Below are 20253 nucleotides of genomic sequence, written 5' to 3'. Positions count from 1 at the left end.
GGAATGGCTAGAGGATTATATACCTTTATTTCAGTAAATATGAAGATGATGAAATCTGGATATTTTATCGTCAACATTACAAATGTCATCCACAGGTTATCAGCATTAATTCAAACATAAAAGCATGATGCAATTATTGCCTAAAAGCACCAAGATCATTATGAAGACAGATGTTGGGCTGAGAGAGACATTTAATTAGATGAGCTGGCTACATTACTGAATGAGTTACTATTTCTGCTTGATTTGACTAACAAATGGCCTCAGAATGTTGTTAACCACCCATTCTTTTGCAGGTTGCTTTTACTTTTTTTTTTTAGTTTTGTTTCTAGTCATCAGTGCACATGCTGTTTAACTTCTTAGGCACTAGAACCTGGCCTCTAAATAGGATTGGTGGTAGTAATTGTGAAAAGAGTGTGCAAAGATATCTCATAAAAATTAGGCTGTAGTTCCATTTCAAGCAAAAATTAGAGAAAGTGGTGCTTTATTCACAATAAATTTTTGTACAAAGGGTACTTTTGATGACTATCTTCAGGAAAGATAGAATCACAGAATCAATTAGATTGGAAATCACCTCTTATCTGTGTGCTTCTTACAACAAACACTTTTATGATGGAAAGATACTTTCAGCCACTGTAGATACTGTTTCATTAGTTAGAAAGCTTACTGTGTACACATAAAAATTTAGGCAGAAAAAGTTGCAAGAATTTTTGAAAATGCTATCTTGACCCTTGAAGACTATTCTAAATAACATCATTTGTGATAGTTATCTTAATCTTTTATAAATCCTTTTTTTTCAAAGCAGAAACACATCCAAAGTGAAATGATATAGGCAAAAAAAAACTTAGGATCACAGAGCTCTGCTCTACTACAGCACTTCCTCAAGTTTCAGTAAACCTTTTCAGCCCCATGTCAGGAAAGCAGATAAGGTTAATGGATGATGTATTTTCATAAGCATGTTTCTCTGCTTGGTTATTCTGCCCTTTAAAATATGAAGCAGGCTCTCTGAAGTCATATAAATAATAGTTTACCTGAGACCTTCAAAAGGGTGGTTGATGCCCTTGCCTTTGGCTGTATTTTCTTTACTGTGTCAGATAGGAACAAGAAGAATTGCTCTGTGAACAGTGATTAAAACAAAACAAAACAAAAGAAATCAAAAAAGGAAAGGAAAAAAGTGTCTACCACCCCCTGCCCAAGATTTTTCCATGAATAAAAATGAAGCTGATAGAAACTGCAAGTGATGTGCAAGGATGATAAACCACTCAAGCAATGCACCACAAAGGGTAAAGTACAAAATAATGCAATTATCACCACACAACTTTGCAAATTTTCTATGGGAACCATACACTGTTCTGTCAGAGGAAGTCAAGATTGATTTTTAAATTTTCCTCTTGACATTTGCCAACTATTAAGTACTACCAGAAATTAATTATTGTTATTCAACCTTGTTTTGAACTTCAGGTGGGGTAGTTTAGCTTTTATTTATATAACAAAGTAGTAAACCTAATTTTGATTTTTGAGCTTTAATTCTTGCTTTTACTGTTATTGATGCTAGTTTAACTGTCTTTCTCTTGGGGAAGATTTTAAATCTTTTCATAGTATTACAATTCAGTAAATTTGTTCTGCCAACCAGATTTTCAGGTATGGGCATGGGTATCAATATATTTTTTCCGCAGATTCTCAAGTAAGCAGAAATCAGATGAAAAAAAAAAGTGGTAAAAACATAATAGAGACTGAAGTCTACTTTAAAAATACATACTGACTTATCTTTCACAAATTACAGCCATCCTGCTTGCCTGTTTCCTACCCTCACAGTATGCTATCAAATCGATGTAAGACCCTAGCAACTTTGACATCTGATGTCTTTTACATCAGAGTACTTCCCAAATTCCCTGGGTAACAAAAGTGATGGAACACAAAGAAAGAGTATCTCCCTGCTTGTACTACCTGCAACAAGTAGTAAGAAAATGACAAATATGTTAAGTTACAAATATATTATCTATATCTACACCACCTTATCTATAAGCTACAAATACATTAGTTTTGTAGGTTAAATTGAAAAATGATCACTTATCTAGTGACGGGATGTGAGTTTTCAATCATGTTTCATAAAATTTAGGATCCAATAACACAATTTGTTATTGTGCAAAGTCCATGACATGCTAGAAATCATATGAATTAATGCAAGATGGGACTAATTATACCAAGACCATATGAAAACTGTAATGAGATCTTTTAGAATCTTGAAATCAAAGATAGGTGATTGTGGAAATATGTAACAAAAGAAACACCTTTTTACAGTAATCAACAAAACAGAATCTGGACATGCACCAGTCTAGTAACAGAAAAATTAATTTGCCTAAAGGAAGTGTTTTCTTAAGTTAACAATCTGAAATGAACATTATTACATTGTTATTTTTGCTTTATTCCTTACTCTGGGAAAGTAGTAATTCATATGGAGAAACACTGGAAAGTCGACTTCTATAAATGATGTCAATTTTGTTTAAGTCTTTTATGATATGCATGCAAACACATGACCAATAAAAAACACTGCTAAACCTTTTGGGAAAAAAGGGTCTGCTGGATTTCAGTAATGTTTTCCACATTCCTAAGCTTCTGTTTTCCATCTGATAGCTCCAACAGACATGGAGATCACGATCTTCCCCTGTGGGACTCCTCACTGCAGAGAGAGCTAAAAAGTGGTGATGGAGAGTGGTGCCTATACAAACAAAGATCTATGAAGACCTTCAGCTCTCAAGAGAAACTTGCCTAGTTCCACCAGCTCTGCTTGCAGGATAAGCTGGAGATTAAACCCAGCAGTGAATGGAGGCTGGGCAAGGAGGCAGGGAGTCACAGCTGAATGCTTTAAATAGGAGATACGAAAAGTGCTGACATGGTCTTGGAGTGCCCAGGGCTGCAGCCAGATGAAAGGCCTCCTTCAGAAGATTTCACTGCTTCCCTGCTGAATCAGACCAGGTCTCTGTGTGCCGTGTTCTCCACTCCAGCATTTTGCTGGGAAACACCTTAGTCAGTGTTAAGATATCTGTAGAAAAGAAGAGATCTGATGGCAAAGAAAGATATGGTTGAAAGGAAAAGCAGTCCAGAGGAGGACTGGGTCCCAGAGAGTCTTTACAGATCACAAGATTGGCTGGGAATACCATAAGAATATTTCTGGTAAGGAGCTTTTGGCATACACAAAATGGAGAACTGTGGTTCCACGACAGTGATACCAGTGAATATTATCTATCACTGGTTACATACGCTCTTCCCATCACATGTGCATTGAAAATACAGTAAGACTATCATCAGGTTTTGCTAAATATTACCATGTTGGAAGCTATGCTATTGAGGATCACTGCAAGCTGACAAAGGCTCCCAAGCAGAGGGAAAAACAAACCTCATAAGCAAATGTGCTAACAACTATAGCTTTATATCCACTAACATCTAAATGATGTACTCTGCTTCAAATGGATACATTTAGTAAGAAAATTTTAAGGATCTTATCACAATTGCTTATGCATAACACTTGCTACTTTAGACCCAATTTTGCCTTCAAGTACCAGAATGTAGTTCTCATAGAACAAAAAAAAAGAAAAAATAAATATTACACCTAATTACTAAGAGAGAAAATGGGTAACATGCTGAGAATGGCTAACATCGCTGAGTTCAGCAAAGTTAACAAGGACAGAATTTCAGTGAGCACATCTCAGCTTCCTTGACTTTATCTTTTCATTGAGACAAAACAACCCATTAATTCTGAGTTATTCCCCTGTTCTTTGTTTATTGCATATAATTTTTTTTTCTGTTACTGCAATTTGCTGCTTGCTAGGCTTTCATCATACCCTTTTACATGTGAATAATGCAATACATTTTGTCACTGATAACGTCAAAATTCTTCCACACAGTTGAATACTGGTAGAGATTAAATTGGAAGGTACTATTGTTTTCACATTATTACCCTTTTTTTCCTAGGACTATGAGTAAAGAAGCATATTATCACTTCATTCAAAAATTACACATGTAGTAACTACATGTTTAATAGTTTTCACTGCTCTGAGGTTACAGAGTGCAGTGATCATCCATTGATTTAACTCAAATGGACAAATCCCATTGTACATTTTCTTTGCTTTCTGTTTTAGCAGAATTCTGTGGATATTAAAATTGTCATTATCTACCCACAGGCAGTTTCAAAATACCCACAGGCATCTTGCTTAGCTGCTGCTTGAGGCTTTGGAAAAAAGTAGTGCCACACAAAGCTGCAAAACCTATAATATATATGTAGGGGAAAAATCTGTCATTTTGTGGTATTTCAACCTGTAAGACATATGCTGGAGGTCTAAAGCTGCCATTGGTAAAACAATCTTAATGTTCCTATGAATTCTACATAAGAACTTGCTAGCAGAAACACATTGCTTAAGGCAGTCCTAGAGAAGACAGCAGGTTGAAAGATAAATGGGTCCCTGGGCTGAAACTGATGATTTTTCTTAAGTATGAGTGCTTGTAGCATAATTTAATGAGCTTCTAGCAAAGACTTTACAGTGCCAACTGGTAATACAATACCACTGTGGCTAAATACACACTGTGGCTTAAAATGTCCTGATTCTAAACTGGGAAGAAAATTATGAACACATCTAAGTATCAAGCAAGTATTTACAAGATTATTTAGGGTAAGAGGGAAAGGAGAGTCTGCATCTTGCATCCCAGGACATGCCCAAGGAATACAGAAAAAAGGTGCTGGCAAGTCTCAGAATTCTTGCATAATTGTTGGGATAGAGCACAGGCTGTGTTACTTATTACCTGCAGTAATATGAAATTAAGGACATCAATTATAAACAAACAAAGTATTCTTTACAAATTTAGGGAGATATACTGTGGTGAATGAAATCTTAATAGTATTGAATATCTGACATCAGACCAGAAGGGTAAAACAAAACTATAATACAGAAAAATGTGAATTATTGAATTAACATTATTCTTCACTACTTACGCAGAAGAAGAATCACTCATGGTAAAACAATAACAAAATATATTCTATTGAGTAACAGTTTCAGTGATGTGACGTAGCAACTATTGTAGCGATCCTTCAAACTTTTTAGGGTGAGGTAAATTGTATCTGAGATCACAAAAAAAATTAGCAGAGAAGATTGTCAAGTTACATTCTCATACACCAGAATGCAAGTTCTTGGAATAAAAGGTTTAGATAAAAGGACAGCGCTGTGGAATCCAGCAATGGAGACGTCTAGACTTGAAAACTGATGTTTCATGTAAGAAAAGAAATGTGAGTCCCACGTACATGACAGAAGACAGTAAAAAGAAAACTATGTGCTTAATCATACAGGATTAGTGAGACCTTTACTTATAGTCCTAGTTCTATAGGACTTATAGCTCCTAGTTCTGTCTACTACACTCAAAGTCTTTCAATGAGCAAGAAAGAATATATATGGCAAGTGGAGGTAAAAATTACATGTCAGTCCACCTAATGCTAACAGTAAAAAAAAATCGAATTGTCTAATTAATAGAGACAAAAGTCTTATGAATAATAAAGTTAAGTTTCTAGCCTCTTGTGGCTATTTGATATATTTCCTTTATATATATGCTTTTATATATTTATATATGAAATTATATATACTTTTATATATTTCCAACTTTTTCTTTATTCCTAGCCTGAATGTTGAAAGCTGTACAACAGCCATCCATAGCTGCAGGTCATACAAAGGGCTACTGTTTGTTACATGGGGGCTTCATCTGTGGAATTCACCAAGAGGAAATCCATCCATCCATCCGTCCATCCATCCATCCATCCCAGGCACCACTCCACACATGGCCACTGGCAACTGTTATCCAAGGTACAAGCAAGTGAGGCCAACACAAAGCCTCTATCATGATTCCTCTCACTAGTAATGGCAAAAATCATGTGGTTGGAGTACAAGTTAACTTTTAGAAAAAAAAACACTAGTGAGTTCCAAAAGGTTAGAAAGAACCATACGAGTCTGGTAAATTCACCTGTTGATTCACAGAACTTTCTTGTGTGCACAATGAAGAAATTTTTGAGGAGGACTTAATTTTTTGCTTTAGGTAGAAAACTGGTGCTGGGAACTGAAAACTCCAGGTTGAAGCTAGACATATTCATGATCAAAATAAGATATATATTTTTAACTTAGAAGAAAATTAACCACTAGTGAGCAATTATCTGAAGATTTAGAAGCTTTCTATATCTTGAAATTATTAGATTAATATTGTCCTTAAAAAAAAGAAAAATAAGAAAAGAAAAGCTAAATAGGAGAAGATATCACTTATTAAGTATTCATGTAGGAAAATATTTTTTTCTCTGTAAAGCAAGATGCTTCAGCTAAGTGGTTTTACTTGGTTGTTTGGAACATAATCCATGGCAATCTTTTCTTTAATTCCCACAGATTGATTTAATTTGCCTATAATTCTAATGAGAAGATGTCTTGGAAAATTTAGCAAAAAACAAAATTTTCAATTAATAGTATCCCTGCTTGGGATTTCCAAAGTACAGGTTGAAAACCTTAGAAATACAGACAGGAGGGACTATGGTGTGAATATTCTAATGCACTGCTGGATAACACAGCATTTGCTCTGATAATTATTCATTCACAGTTCTCAAAACCTGCAAGAAAGAATAATTGCCCTAAAAGCCAAAATGCTATGCACTAAAATCTACTAATGACAGGTAGGTTATTTTTCATGTTATTACAAGTTTTCTTGTTTTATTCAAAATTTTCATGAAGGTACCTGTGTATATCCCTAGGACAGACTTTTGTCATAAGTTTTTTTCATTGAGTGGTCATCAGTAAGTTTTAGCAGGGAGCATTTTATGCTACTTTATCAATTATACCTCTATAGTTCAAAGGAATTAGAGCAAAAGGCCTGAATAATCAGAACATGAGGAAAATAATGACATAAAGAAAATAATGACAGATTGGACTATGCCATGAATATGTGCCAAAATGTTAGTTTTGTCTGTCTTCTGAACACCAAGGAGAAGTAAAATTTGAATATTAACATTAACCATCTCAAGTTGACATTTATATTTGAGTTCCAGTATTATAATACAGTGTCTGGGACCTTAAAAAACTGCATAGATGCATAGCCTGGATGCAGTTTTACCTGTATTTCTAATAACATGTGTTTTTATCCAGTATTTCCAGAATGCCATGGCAAGAATCATGACAAGAATGCATTGTGTAAAAGTTCTGACATATCACTATTTTGTTATTTTAATTCCTGCCAGTCATTTTGAAGGCAAAAACATGATATAATTTTTAAAAATTAATTTCCTAGTGTATTTGGCCTTTACATTTTCTGTCTGGGCAAAGGGGCTTCCTTCTAAAACTTTTCTGATCCAAACCTACTATTTGTCTATAATTGCCATAAAATTAAAATATTTAGAATTCATTCCCACAGGAGCTGAAAACAGCTAATGAATACTCTATGACCAGTGATCATATAACCAACTATCATTTAGAAGCACCTTCAACAAAACACACACTTTGTAGCCACTGCCATCAATCAATTAGTCTTGAGGGAGGGAGAAGTTGATCTAAATTTTCCTTTCATAAAAAAATAAAAGACAGATTTCTTATCATCAGATATCAGCATTGGAGCTCTATGTACATTCTTCTTTGATACAGCACTCACAATTTGTCCATATGCTCTACCCAATCAAAACTGTAGTAGCAACAACATGAACTTACTGAGTACACTATTTTAGACATGCACCAAATCTAACTTGTTCCCTTATAAAAGCCTAGAAGTTGTGTAGAGGTCCAGGAGCAATATTCTGCTTTGCTATCTGGGTTTTTTCCTCACTTAAAAGAACATAATTATTGATCATATAGGATTCATTGATGCAGTAAACCCTTTTTTTTTTTTTTTCCTGTGTACAACTCTTTGCTCTCTGCCCAAAGGATTTAGCTTGTGCTTAAACCATTTAAACAGCTATGTGGTTTATATATCTGTCCAGGTAAAAATCTAGTTTCCTATTTTTAAGTCAATTTAGTCTTCATCCTGACATAAGATTTCTGTAGCTACAACCCACTGATACTTTTTACAACAAAATTAGTAAATTTTGTAATAAAAGTAGCATTTCTATCTAGATGAGGTTGAGTTCTGCCAAGACAAGCACTGTTTAAGCCCCTCAAACATTTTGTAAAACAATGCTTATGGGTTCTAATTCTGCTTTTAAGCCCACAAGCACTTCACTTTTTAAAGTTCTACACATTCCTTAACTCCTTCACTAAAAACTTCCTTCTCTTTCTCTCTTTCTTTCTCTCTTTCTCTCTCTCTCTCTCTCTCTCTCTCTCTTTCTTTTCCTTTCTCTCATATGCTAGGATAATAAATTGGATATTTCAAAAGAGGCACAGACTTTCAAAAAAGTATTTCACATTACAGTGATTAGCGATTTCATTTTCCTTGACTGCTTGTACTTTGGTAGGATAAAATAAATGAGCCTATAGGTATACATCTGTTAGGTTTAAATAATACATGAAAATGACTGGTAGCTTTAAAAAAGGAGAAAGCATATTTTTCAAGGACAGAATACTGTGTATTCAAATGTATCTCTAACATCAAATACTAGCATTACACACTTAAATCAGGAACTTTACTTCTTTAGAAACATAATTATGCTGTTCAAAGAAAACTACTGAAACTACTGTGTACTTTTATGAAATGATGCAGTGCAACTATACTTTGCAGAACACATTTCATACAAACTGCATTATGAAATGTACCACAGAGATAAATAATAGCTACACAGTCAACAAACAATAGCAGAGAGAGAAAAACGTTATGGGGGATGGAGAAGAATATATTCTACAGAATTTGAAAGGAAGGTAGAGTCAGTAAGACAGATATAAAGGCTTTTCTAGAAGGCAACAACAATAAAATGAAGGTTTTCAGAACAGCTAAAACAAGACTATAAATAAGATACACAAAGTTGCTACTATGTAAGCAGATGAAGGAGAGGGAGTTACAGCCACAGAGTTAAAGTCATCATTTCTTTCCTGCCATTTTCTGACTGATGTTCATATGGCCAGTGAAATATTAGAAAGTTGAAACATGCTGACAACCACCAATGTAAAAGTATGAAAAATTGTCATGACAAGCCCAAGTAAGTGCTATCCATACTAAACATGCAAAATAAATGTCAGGGGTGTTATTTGACTAAACACTGGAGTAGTTAACCTTTGATGTTATGATTGATCTAGAGTGAAAATAAGAAACCACCAGAGGAAAGCCAGTACGATCAAAAAGTTGATACTGTTTGTGGAGGTCCTGAATCAAAGAATCAGATATTAGTAAAAGAACAGATATTATAGGTACTGGCCCCTTGAGCAATGCTTCAGGTGAGTAAATTTAATACAATGGGCACCAAACCATGTAGGAGAGACCTTATCATAGTATTAGTATGAAATATAATCTTAAAAGGTAATGAGACCTTTAGAGAGGATAAAGGAGAAAGAGATCAGGAATTTTACAATGAACAGTGTTGAATCTGAGAAAGGAATAATTTTGTTTGTTGAGTTAATGATTTTGAGAAGGTCAGTTTGTGTAATGGCACCAAGTTAGTTTCTAGATGGAGTTTATTGAGCAACCACCAGAGGAACAGTCAGACAGAACAAAGACGTACAGTACTGTAAAAACTGCAGAAATTGTGCTATTGAAAAGACAGATCAACCCCTCAATATAAAAGAGAAAAAGAGTACATGTTGCCTTTTATGTTGAAGTGAAAAGGAACGTTATAGGAGTTGGATTTCTTCTTTACCCCAGAATTCTCTGTAGGTTGGTATTCTTGTTTTTAGTAGAAAAGTGAAAAGACAGGTGAAAATAACAACTACCTTCACTAAAACTGACTGATTTGGCAGCTTTCTTTTGAAGAATAGGAAGTTAATAGATAAGGTATATCAAGGTGTAGCTGTCCTTGTGCTTGTGTACAAATTGACTAGCACCATCAGATTTAAAATGTCTAGAAAACTTTTCAGTCTCTTAAGTTTTAGGAATTTGATCTGGAAGGAATCCAGCATTTGATAGATTTCCAGGAGGATGGATCAGTAACATCCTTACATAAGAATCAAACATCTTAAGTGAAAAAATTAGAAGCCTTTAAAAACTGTGAGGCTGAGTGAAATGAGCACTGAGATTACAATAGCATTGTTATTTGACTTGTATCACAGGTGAGTTGTTCTATATTTATTTAGGACTAATTTCCCTTGTTTGCTTGTTCATTAACTGTCTGAAATGAACAACATAAAGAAAATTTTGCATGGTATTCCAATATGGAATAAGTCTTTCCTTTAGATGATAACTTTCCATATAATGGATTTAATGCAGGGGTTATTTAATGATTTAAACTTTGAAAATCAAGCTATATTAATTTTTAATATGTAATATACAATATGTAATGTGCATTACATCTTATTCACCAGTTCTTCTCAAAAACTTTGAAAGCATTTCCCCTGCAAATACCATATAGTAAGCAGTAGTTAATCTATCAGTCACAGTTGAGTCAATATTTCTGAATCACATTTCATAAAGTTGCCTTTGAAATGACCATGTAAATCTGTGAGAAAATAAGGATGAACAGATAAACCGAATAAATCCTTCTACAAACTTGTTTGAATCAATCTCTGAACAAAAGCTAGAATGGATTATATGAAATCCATACAGGGTCATACAGATTAATCACAACAATCGCAATGTTGTGACATGAAAAATTGTAAGAAGGACCAATGAAAACTTCTGCTTAGATTAAAAAAAATCTGGCTGATAGAGTAACTATTTTTTTTGCCAAAATAGAAAGCTGAAGTCAAATTAACTGCTGCTCTCTATCAAGTCTGTCTTAACAATGAAACTTATCACAATGACAGAAAAATAGAGATGTTATTGGCAGAATGCTTGTACAAATGCACAAGCAACATTTATCTTTTCAAGAAATGAGAATCAACAGCTATCTTTTCAAGAAATAAGAATCAGATTTTTTTCCAAGGCACAAAATTATCTCAATGTGTATATATATATATATATATATATATATATATATATATATTACCCTAGAGAAATTGTCTGCTTTTGTTATGTCATGTCTGTTCAGTTTAAATTCTTGATCCAAGGGTCCTTGCAGGCAGTTGTAAAGGCTTTTGAATGCTAGGTATAATTACAAACATAACATTTTTCATTTCTAAGCACTTATTTATACTATGGGATTAAAATCTCTTCTCCAACTCCCACAGCAGAAAAATGTATTAATTGGCAGTGGAACACTGAGTTTCTTATTGACCAGCATTGTTTCTTATAAGAAAAATGTATAAATTTAATGAGTATTCCACTGAAAAAAACCCACCAAAGTATCTGCCAATGTAAAATGCATAGACATCATTTGTATGCTTTTTCTAGAAATCAGAAAGTAGACTATGATCATTTCTCTCCCTCACTCACCTTAAACCTAGTAACAAACCTGCTGCTTGGGTTTGTTTGGCTTCTGCCTTGGCAAATTTACACATTTTTTTTTGTGGAAATATGCACAAAATTGGTGTGCAGTTGGTGTAGGGTACCAACAGGTATAGGTACAGCCTGTGGGCAGAAGATGGCCTAAAAGATACTTCTGCAAGGCTTCTACATTCTCCTGAGCAAAAATTAGGCAACTAACAAAGCACAACCAATTAATAGAGCCTGACCAGGCAGACAATTCTCTGTCTCCATATGTTCTCTGAGACAGAATCATATCTGTTTCTCCTACCACAGTCAACTGAGATGGAAAGGAGGACATGAGAAGCCTTGCATGTTATGCTGCTCTTCTGCTGCCAGTCTGAATACTGATCACCAAACTGAGACCCACCACAGATGGGGACAATCACTTGAATACATAAGCACACGTGGCAGGAATTCCAGAGGTACTAAGCAATCAAACTGGCTTTGGCTTCACTGAGAATCTTCTAATAAATAAGTACCTTGTTTATATTTCTCAATGCATACATTATTTAATATAGATCTATTAGTCATAAAATGTCTGAATTTCTTAATCTCTCATAATACCAAATGGCCAATTTTACTGGTGCTTCAGAATGTTATCTTAACTAACAACTTTAGACCTCTGATGCTACAGCAAAAACCATAGCCTAATAATCAAAGAAGAGAATTAAAGAATGGCTTGGGTAGGAATAGGCGTATTTCCTTCTTTTTATTTTCATTACTGTTTTATAAGAAAGTTGCACAGAATGTAACCTTATTCCTCAAAATTGAGAATATTTTGTAACAGAAACTGAAAGAACTAAGTGCCAGTAAAAATTTTGTTGCAAATATAAAAGTGTAGATTTTATATAAAATTCTGGGAAAAATGTTATAGCTATGACTTTTTCTCTTTCCTTTGGTGATATACTTCACCACTAAAAAGTCTTAGAAATTAGAAACATATTTATTTGACAGTTATAAATGAAACATTGCTTTATTAAACATTCCTCTAAATTAACTGGTCTTGTAAAAATAACTTTACTTTTGGGATCACTTAGCTAAGGCTCCACCTTATGTTATTTTTAATCTTTTTTTTTTAATATATATATTTTAGCAGGAAAAATAGAGCACGTTTACTGCACGGATTAAGTATTTTCCTACTGGTAAAACCCAATTCCCTTCATAGCTCTCCTTATCTAGACCTCTATTCAAAATTAATTTGCCATCTGAACCCTCCTTTTTAAAAACAGTTAATATTATCTAATCCACTGATGTCATTTACAGGGAAAGAATGAAGACCTGTTTACTGAAACCTTATATTAGTTAGTTAATTTAAACTATCCTTCCAGGAAGGATATCAAGGATTAAGCAAGTAGCATCTGACACATATTCCTCCAAGGATTTTTGATCTTTCCAATTTCTTAGAAGAAATCTGGTTAGGTTTTAACTCAATTTCTCATCAAGAATTGCCACCTGCTTTTAATTTGATGCACAACAGAGATCTGCAGGCTCACAAATACTAAAATGTATCATAAACTTTTTGTGCATTAGTTCTAAATCTATTCAACATAATGCAGGAAGGAAGACCAATTTAACTGGAAAATAGGTTTGATGTGGAACTGGAAAGGTTGTGTTCAAATCTGTGTCATCCTGGTCAACCACCATGTGGCCCTAAAAACTACTCATGTGCCTACAGAGAAACTTATACAGAAAAAAACCCTCTAGCTGCTTCACCACCTAAAGTTTGCAAGCAAGGGAAAAACTGAACCTCTCTTCATTGTTTTTGTTATCAAACCCTTCTTCATCCTCCAATTAATCATATCATGTGCTCAAGTACAACACAGGGATTGTGTGTTAAGTTCTCCCCTTATTATGACATGCATGTATCATTTGAGAGATTTCTAGGCCATAAAATTCTGTCTATATTCATTTCAATACCTTGGTCAGTATTTTATCTGTGGTTAGTCCCATTCTTTGATGCTATGTCTGCTTAGTTAGGATACACAGATACACAGAATTCAAGTCGCTCCCTCGTGAGTCCATGCCAGTCCCACAGGCAGAGCCACAAAGCTTAGGGAGTATTAGCACGTGTAAATACTGTAAAGAATCTAGGCCTTAATCTTTTTCTAGATGCATTTTCTTTAAAGGAAGAGGTCATGAGAAACAACAGAAATACTGGGATACTCAGGAATTTAATATTGCTGGCTAGAGAAAAGCACAAAACAAATAAGGTGAACCTGTTCTATGCAATGTGCTGGTATCAGAAATGGATTTGGCCACGTTTATTTACCTTTAGGTGGCACTGGATTATTCTGTAAAATATCTGTGAAATCAGTATCTAGGAGAAATATGATATTGAACAGGAAATAACACCTTCCTCAATGAATATATAGTCATTTTTTGAAAGAGTCTAATCATTAGCAAACAATCACTAGCAGCAGAAATACTGAAATAAGCACTTCTTTTTGAGAAAAGGAAGCAGGAGAGATACAGAGACAGTATTAAGCCTAATGCACATATTCAGACATTATTGCTATTACTAATGATTTCCAGTGATGGCATAGCAAACTCTTCTTTTTTTTAATGTTTTAAAAAGCAACCCAAAACTACTACAAGGCCACTTCTAACCCACTAGACTTATAACTCTATTTCTTTAGGCTCTCACCAGGTATGAATATGCTGCATGAGTTCAGTATGCTCATTTTAAAATTTTAATGATTTCTGAAGAAAAAATAAAGAATGTAAATCCAGCAGGAACTGTACAATAAGACAATTTCTGCTAAAAGTCAGGCTCCATCCACAAGTAGCTATACTTATTTGTACCAGTGTTTTATGCAAGATTAACAACTTATTCTGGAGATTTTATTTCTTGCCTGTACAAATGGACCCAACATTTTAGTGAGACAGATATTTTTTCAAAATTATTACTATTGAAAAATATTGCATGATTATGAAATGGTTATTCTATGGTTTAACTTCTTTGTAACATATCCAGTAGAAATTCAACAGGCCTGGCTGTCGTCCAGATGCACATACTTCTAATGAATGGGTTAAATTTACTTATAGCTTAGTACCTGATTACAAATTCAGTCACAAAACTGGTCATAATCATAATTGTACTGTACAGAAAGAAAATTCCTGCAAGAATTGTTTTTCTAGTATCTGGAAAATATTAAGAGCATATGCCATTATTACTTACTACAGCATTATGTCATACCTATCAAATATTAGCATGCCCACTAATTATAGAATATAATCAAATCTATTACAATCAGTAGTAGACAGACAGTCTACTTGCTTGGATTATAATTATCCATTTTCTTTTAGGGGGAAAAATAGTAGAAGTATTGTTATTCATATCTGAGAGGTTCATAGATAAATGCAAATGAGAAGATGATGCAATTTAAATCTTATTTAAAGATTAGTAGTAATACAGACAGTTCCTGAAACTTCTTTGCACTGGTTAAATGTTTTATAAACTTTAAAATTGACACAGCAATCTGGTTTCCTTTACTTTTGAGAATGAATGTACAGAGACAATTTCATAAAGAATAGCAGCACTGTTCATCCAGGAGAAGATATCTTAATTGCTTAAAAATAAGCAATCTGCATAATATATTAACTTTTTCAGTTATGAACTGATGAGGAGCAATAAGTGACGAATAACTTGAGAGAGCTGTCAAAGCAGTTTGACTTCAGAAGTCAGTTGAGTAACTGGGGAGCCAGTTTCAACAGTTTTATTATAGGATCAGGTAAATATTTAGCATCTACTCTTGTGAGAATATAAATTTCATGTCCAAGAGAGAGCTTTGTGGATGTTTGCTCAGTGCTCTCATGTTCCCCACAGGAGAATGAGAATAAAATAATAATTACGTATGAATGTAATACAATCTGCACATTCAATCAAGTCCCCTGAGCAAACTAATGCATGTAAGAAAACACAAGAAATTAATTTCCACACAAAGATTTTGCTCATGACTTTTATAAATTATAGATTACCCCATTTGATTAAGCTGTTCCCATATTAGTCATGCTGCAGCAGACAGCAAAAAAGGCAAAGGTTTTGTCAAAACAACTTGTAACATTATTTAAATAATGTTTTAAATGTTTGACACTTTTATCAACTTTTCTTCAAATCCTTTCCCTGCTACTCTTACCAGATAAATAAACATTACCAGGTGTGTGCCTTGATGGCAGGAACCCCTGTAACTGTAACTTTTCTTTTTTTATGCTTCCAGGATCTAATCACCATTTTATCCTGTCTTTCTGTTGTTGTCTTGGGGAGTCCTATTCTGACTAATGGCAGCTGGAAGGTCCAGTCAGTTTCTCGATGGTAGCAAAGTATTGCACAGACTCTATTAAATTTTGCAAGTTGTTCAAATATTTCCAGCTGTGTGCAAGAGACAAGGTTTCTTAACACCAAAAATCCCAGTTTATTAAATTTTTAATATTTCTTATGCTTTCTTTTCCCTGATTTTTGCAATGTTCCCCCATGCCCTTTTTTGAGAATGGAGATTTTTTTCATAGCAAAAAATATTGCAAAAAACTATATTATATATATTATATAATTGAAAAAGAAAGCTAATTCAACTGTTCCTGTTTTGTGGTTAGCTCTGTAGAATTTGTAACCTCCTAGCTGTCTACTGATATGTGTTAACAATATGGCAGTTGTCACTGTGTACTCTGGTACATAACTGTGTGCAAGTGCCACAGTGTTAAAAGCCTTGTCATCTGAGGTATAATCTCTGCCTACAAAGTCACCTTTCTGGACTGAGATGGATTATTATGCAAACACACTTGAATCTCTCTCATTGGAAGGAACCTTTCACTTCCATTTCCAAATAAAACTTTGCATGGTTGCAAAAAGATGTGGGGAGAAGAGGAGAGGGAGAAGGCATGTGTGGGAAGCGCCTTCCAGACATACCATCAGGAATATCTGCAGGCTGAAGCCATGGTGTAGTTTCAGCCCTTCCCCACTACATAACTTCTTTTTTGTGATTTTGAGTTGGAAAAAACTCAACTGCAAAGCAGGTTTTGCTTCCAGTCAGGGCATTGTTATATCATCTGTTCCTCATGCAGGGCCCTGCTGCGTGATGTCTGTCTGTCTGTCTAATCACTGAACTGGCAGAGGGAGGGGAAGAACAGCAAGGAAGGGCAGAGTCCTAAAGCCAGTGTAAAGATCCAGAAATTAAAAACTTTAATACTATTTGGTATGATGACTTTTAACTCCAAGGAAAGTCAGTCTTGCTGCCAGCTACATTGTGGCCATATTTATGTACCAATATGCTTGCTGTGTTCTGTTATTTAGATGAACTATTTCAAATTTTGGCAATCAAAAATCAGTTGACAGAATGTGGCTGTATGGGATTAAAGCTGAATGCTGGCACTCTGTCATACAGAGTATATCCCCACAGCAGGTAAGTAATAATCATCCGGAAATGTTCAGCTGCATGTATCTGATTACTTAAATTAATCTTTAATGTGAAATTATTCTCAAAAACTGGCATCTAATTCATCTCACTGTGCTACAGAGAGAATCACAATGTTTACACATTCATAAAACACTAGAAACAGCCACATGAAAATTTTTCATTTCCCCCGCCCCCCATTTTTTCACATGGAACACAGAAATTTTCATTAAAACTGGCTTATGTGATCCATAATCTCCAATGGCAAATTTGACACTGTACTTTGAAATCATTTTAGTATTACCTCATTGTGATTTTGTGATTAAAAGCCATAATTCTAGCCATAATAAAGTCAGGAAAGCTTTGGAATTCTCTGAGATCGCCGGGATAAATCAGTTGTGAGTAATAATTCCTGTTCAATGTCCTGTGCTTAAATCTGAAAGTACAACAGTACCATCTGGACTGCAACAACGAGTTAGGTTGTTAATGTTAAGTAAAGGAGCTGAAAAGGGACCTGTGCTGTCACAAGCTATGCAGCATGTGGATCACTGTGACTACAATGCAAATTCCATTGCTAATGCAATTATAGGTACTTAAGAGACAGAAATAGAGATTTTCTTTTTTTCTCAGTAGGATTTTAACTGCTTATAATTATACATACCTGCATGAAATTATATACATTTATACTATTTAAGTACTGGTAAAAAAGAGAACATTCCTTAGCTTTGGTGTTTCCCTGTAATTAGATCTCAGCTTGCAATCTTTGCAATTTAAAAAATGTTCACATGAGGAGGAGAAGACAAAATAAAAGACACTGGTTCAACACTTGTATCTCCCAAGTACAAGTGTAATACTCTAACATCACTATTCTTCTCATATTTTTCAAAACTGCTGAAAATAAAATGCAGAAACCTTTTCCATGTCAGGTCAGTGTTTAGCTTGGCATAACCTGTGACTTTGGAAGCAGTTACCCTCAGGCGGGTGCAACCTAAAAACCCAGTAACTTTTGTTATGTTCTTACTGAGAAAACTCTCCCCTCCTTACTAACTACTCTGGCTAATGATGAAAAATGCCACCATTTACAACTTCACCTTTTTGTCCCCTGAAGCAAATGGCTGAAGCCTGCAGTAAGAATAATTCAATGTGACAGCTTATCTTTTTGCCCAGTGGGGTCTTTACTGAAGAGTGGCTATGAAAGCAATTTCCACGTTGATGACGATGACAGAAGCCTTTACGATTCAGATCTAAAGTAGTTTAAAAAAGCAGGAGGAACCCACTATGACAAGCCACAAGTATCTCCCCCTTTCAAAGGAAGTGAAAATGAGTTGATATATAGCACACATGGTACTTGGATTCCTTAAAAGAAAGCCACTTAAAAATGTTATATATAATGGCATATTGTTGCAGAATTGCTTGTAAACTCTTTTTTGCCGGTGTTAATAAGCCAGCCATGAAAATCCAGTCAGATCTAAAGCTTGGTATTGCTGCTTCTCAGCCAAAGGGTTTGCTCTAAAGTGCAAAATAACAGGAAATAAAGTTGGTCATGGCCAAACTAGATTACATCTCAATCACTGAAAAAACACAAAGCCAACATTAAGAAACTTCTTTGGATACTTTTTTAATTTCCTGTGACTTTACAACTGTTACTCTGATTGCAACACAAACTTCCTGTGCTTAAAAAGCATAAATGTAACACATAGAGTTTTAACTTTTATGGGGATGATATCAGTGCCTAAGGTAGTAGAAGAAAGAGACTGAGAATATATTTGTTTATATAAAGAAAATATAAATACATATCTGTGTAAATATAGATAAAACATTGCTATTTATGCCAAACTCTAATTATAGATGTTTATATATATATATAAAATAAACCTAATATATGACACAAAAATATAAAAAACATATCATAAAAGGCCACTATATATAACTTCTATGTGGCACATGGCATTATATGAAATATTTGGATGTATATTATGTGTTATAAAAAGAAATATCTAAATAATAACTTCTACCAGATGTTAACTTCCAAAATAAGCTGCTCAACATATAGGAAGCCTTAAGTCTTGTATTTCATAAATGTATAATAAAGCTTTGATGCTAGTTAACTTACCCTGTGAATTACTTGTAATGACATCATAATATATTTCAAAACCTTAATTCTGATTAACTTCACTATAATAATGGATTTTTTTCTAATAGAAACTGGCCTAAATGTGTTCAGTCATTGAGATCAATACTAATTGTTGTGTAAGATTAAATGTATCCATTGGAGGAAAAACAGAGACTTAATAAGCTGTATCTTCGTGTCTTTTCTTTCAAGCCTTTACATTTCCAAAAGCGTATATTCAAAATAAAACCAAGTAATTCAAACTGACAAATACTGACCACATAAATTCTTTTTAATTTCAGGTATGTGTGAGGAGACAGAACATACTTCATCCCTACAACACCAGCTTGTCACATGCTCTTTTCATTATGACTTCAACCTTCAACAGGTCCATGAGGAGAATCAACAAAAAGTGGCCTGACATGCTAGAGCCATTCAGTGGTACACTGCAAAGCATGTCCTTTAACACTGACATTACTACACTGATATACTGGGTCTGCCTGGGATGGAGTCACTAAATTAATCTTATTCCCAGCAGTCCAGGGGTGTTATGTTTCCCAGCTGTGGCTAAAACCATGCTGGTACCAGCCCACAATTTTGGCTGCTGCTGGACAGCACTGGTGCAGAAGCATCAAGGCTTCTCTCACAACCTTTCCCTTAAAGTCTGGGAGGAGGGGGTGGGTAAGGGGTTAGAAAAGGACATAACTGGGGTAGCTGAGCCAAACTGAGCCTTTGGAAGCAGGCACTTTTGAAGCAGTTTCCTGTGGGAAATCCCATACTGTACAACAGCATGCCCAGCAATAAAACCTCATGGAATGGAAGAGGAAAGGAAAGTGTTTAGTGTTATAGAGTCTGTCTTCCAAAACAACCAGTACATGTGCTGAGGTGAGGCTCTGCTTTCCAGAGAGAAGCAGGACATTCATTTGCTGATGCAAAGCACTGAACAAACTTCTCTTTTTGCTTTGCTTACATGTGCAGCTTTTTCTTTTCTTATTAAATTGTCTTCTTAATCCACCAGTCTTTTTGCCTTCAGTTTTTCTCCCCATCTCTCAGGACAGGGAAGAGAGCTAAAGCTAGGGTGGGTGTTTGGATGCTGGTCATGGTCAACCTACCACAACTTATTTCATGCAAATGGATACTTACATTTCAGGACAAGAAGACATTTTTCAAGACCAAAGCAGTATGTTATATTTTTTTTTTTTTCACAGTAGCATCTATCTCTGAGAGTCTCTTAAAATAAAGCAGGAAATTAAGAGAACATGCATT

At 34.7% G+C, this 20253-nt stretch overlaps 1 protein-coding gene across 2 annotated transcripts in view; it reads right to left on the bottom strand.

Moving 5' to 3' along the window:
- CNTNAP2 (contactin associated protein 2) overlaps positions 1 to 20253 on the bottom strand; it is a 1024120-nt gene that overhangs the window by 376148 nt on the left and 627719 nt on the right. The gene's annotated exons all lie outside the window — the stretch shown is intronic.

The sequence above is a fragment of the Pseudopodoces humilis genome, chromosome 1, assembly GCF_049639895.1.
Source record: "Pseudopodoces humilis isolate 2021_Gansu_Grassland_sample_001 chromosome 1, ASM4963989v1, whole genome shotgun sequence".
Classification (NCBI taxonomy): domain Eukaryota; kingdom Metazoa; phylum Chordata; class Aves; order Passeriformes; family Paridae; genus Pseudopodoces; species Pseudopodoces humilis.
Note: the sequence above shows the minus strand (reverse complement) of the source record. Positions and strands in the feature narration are given on the sequence as shown.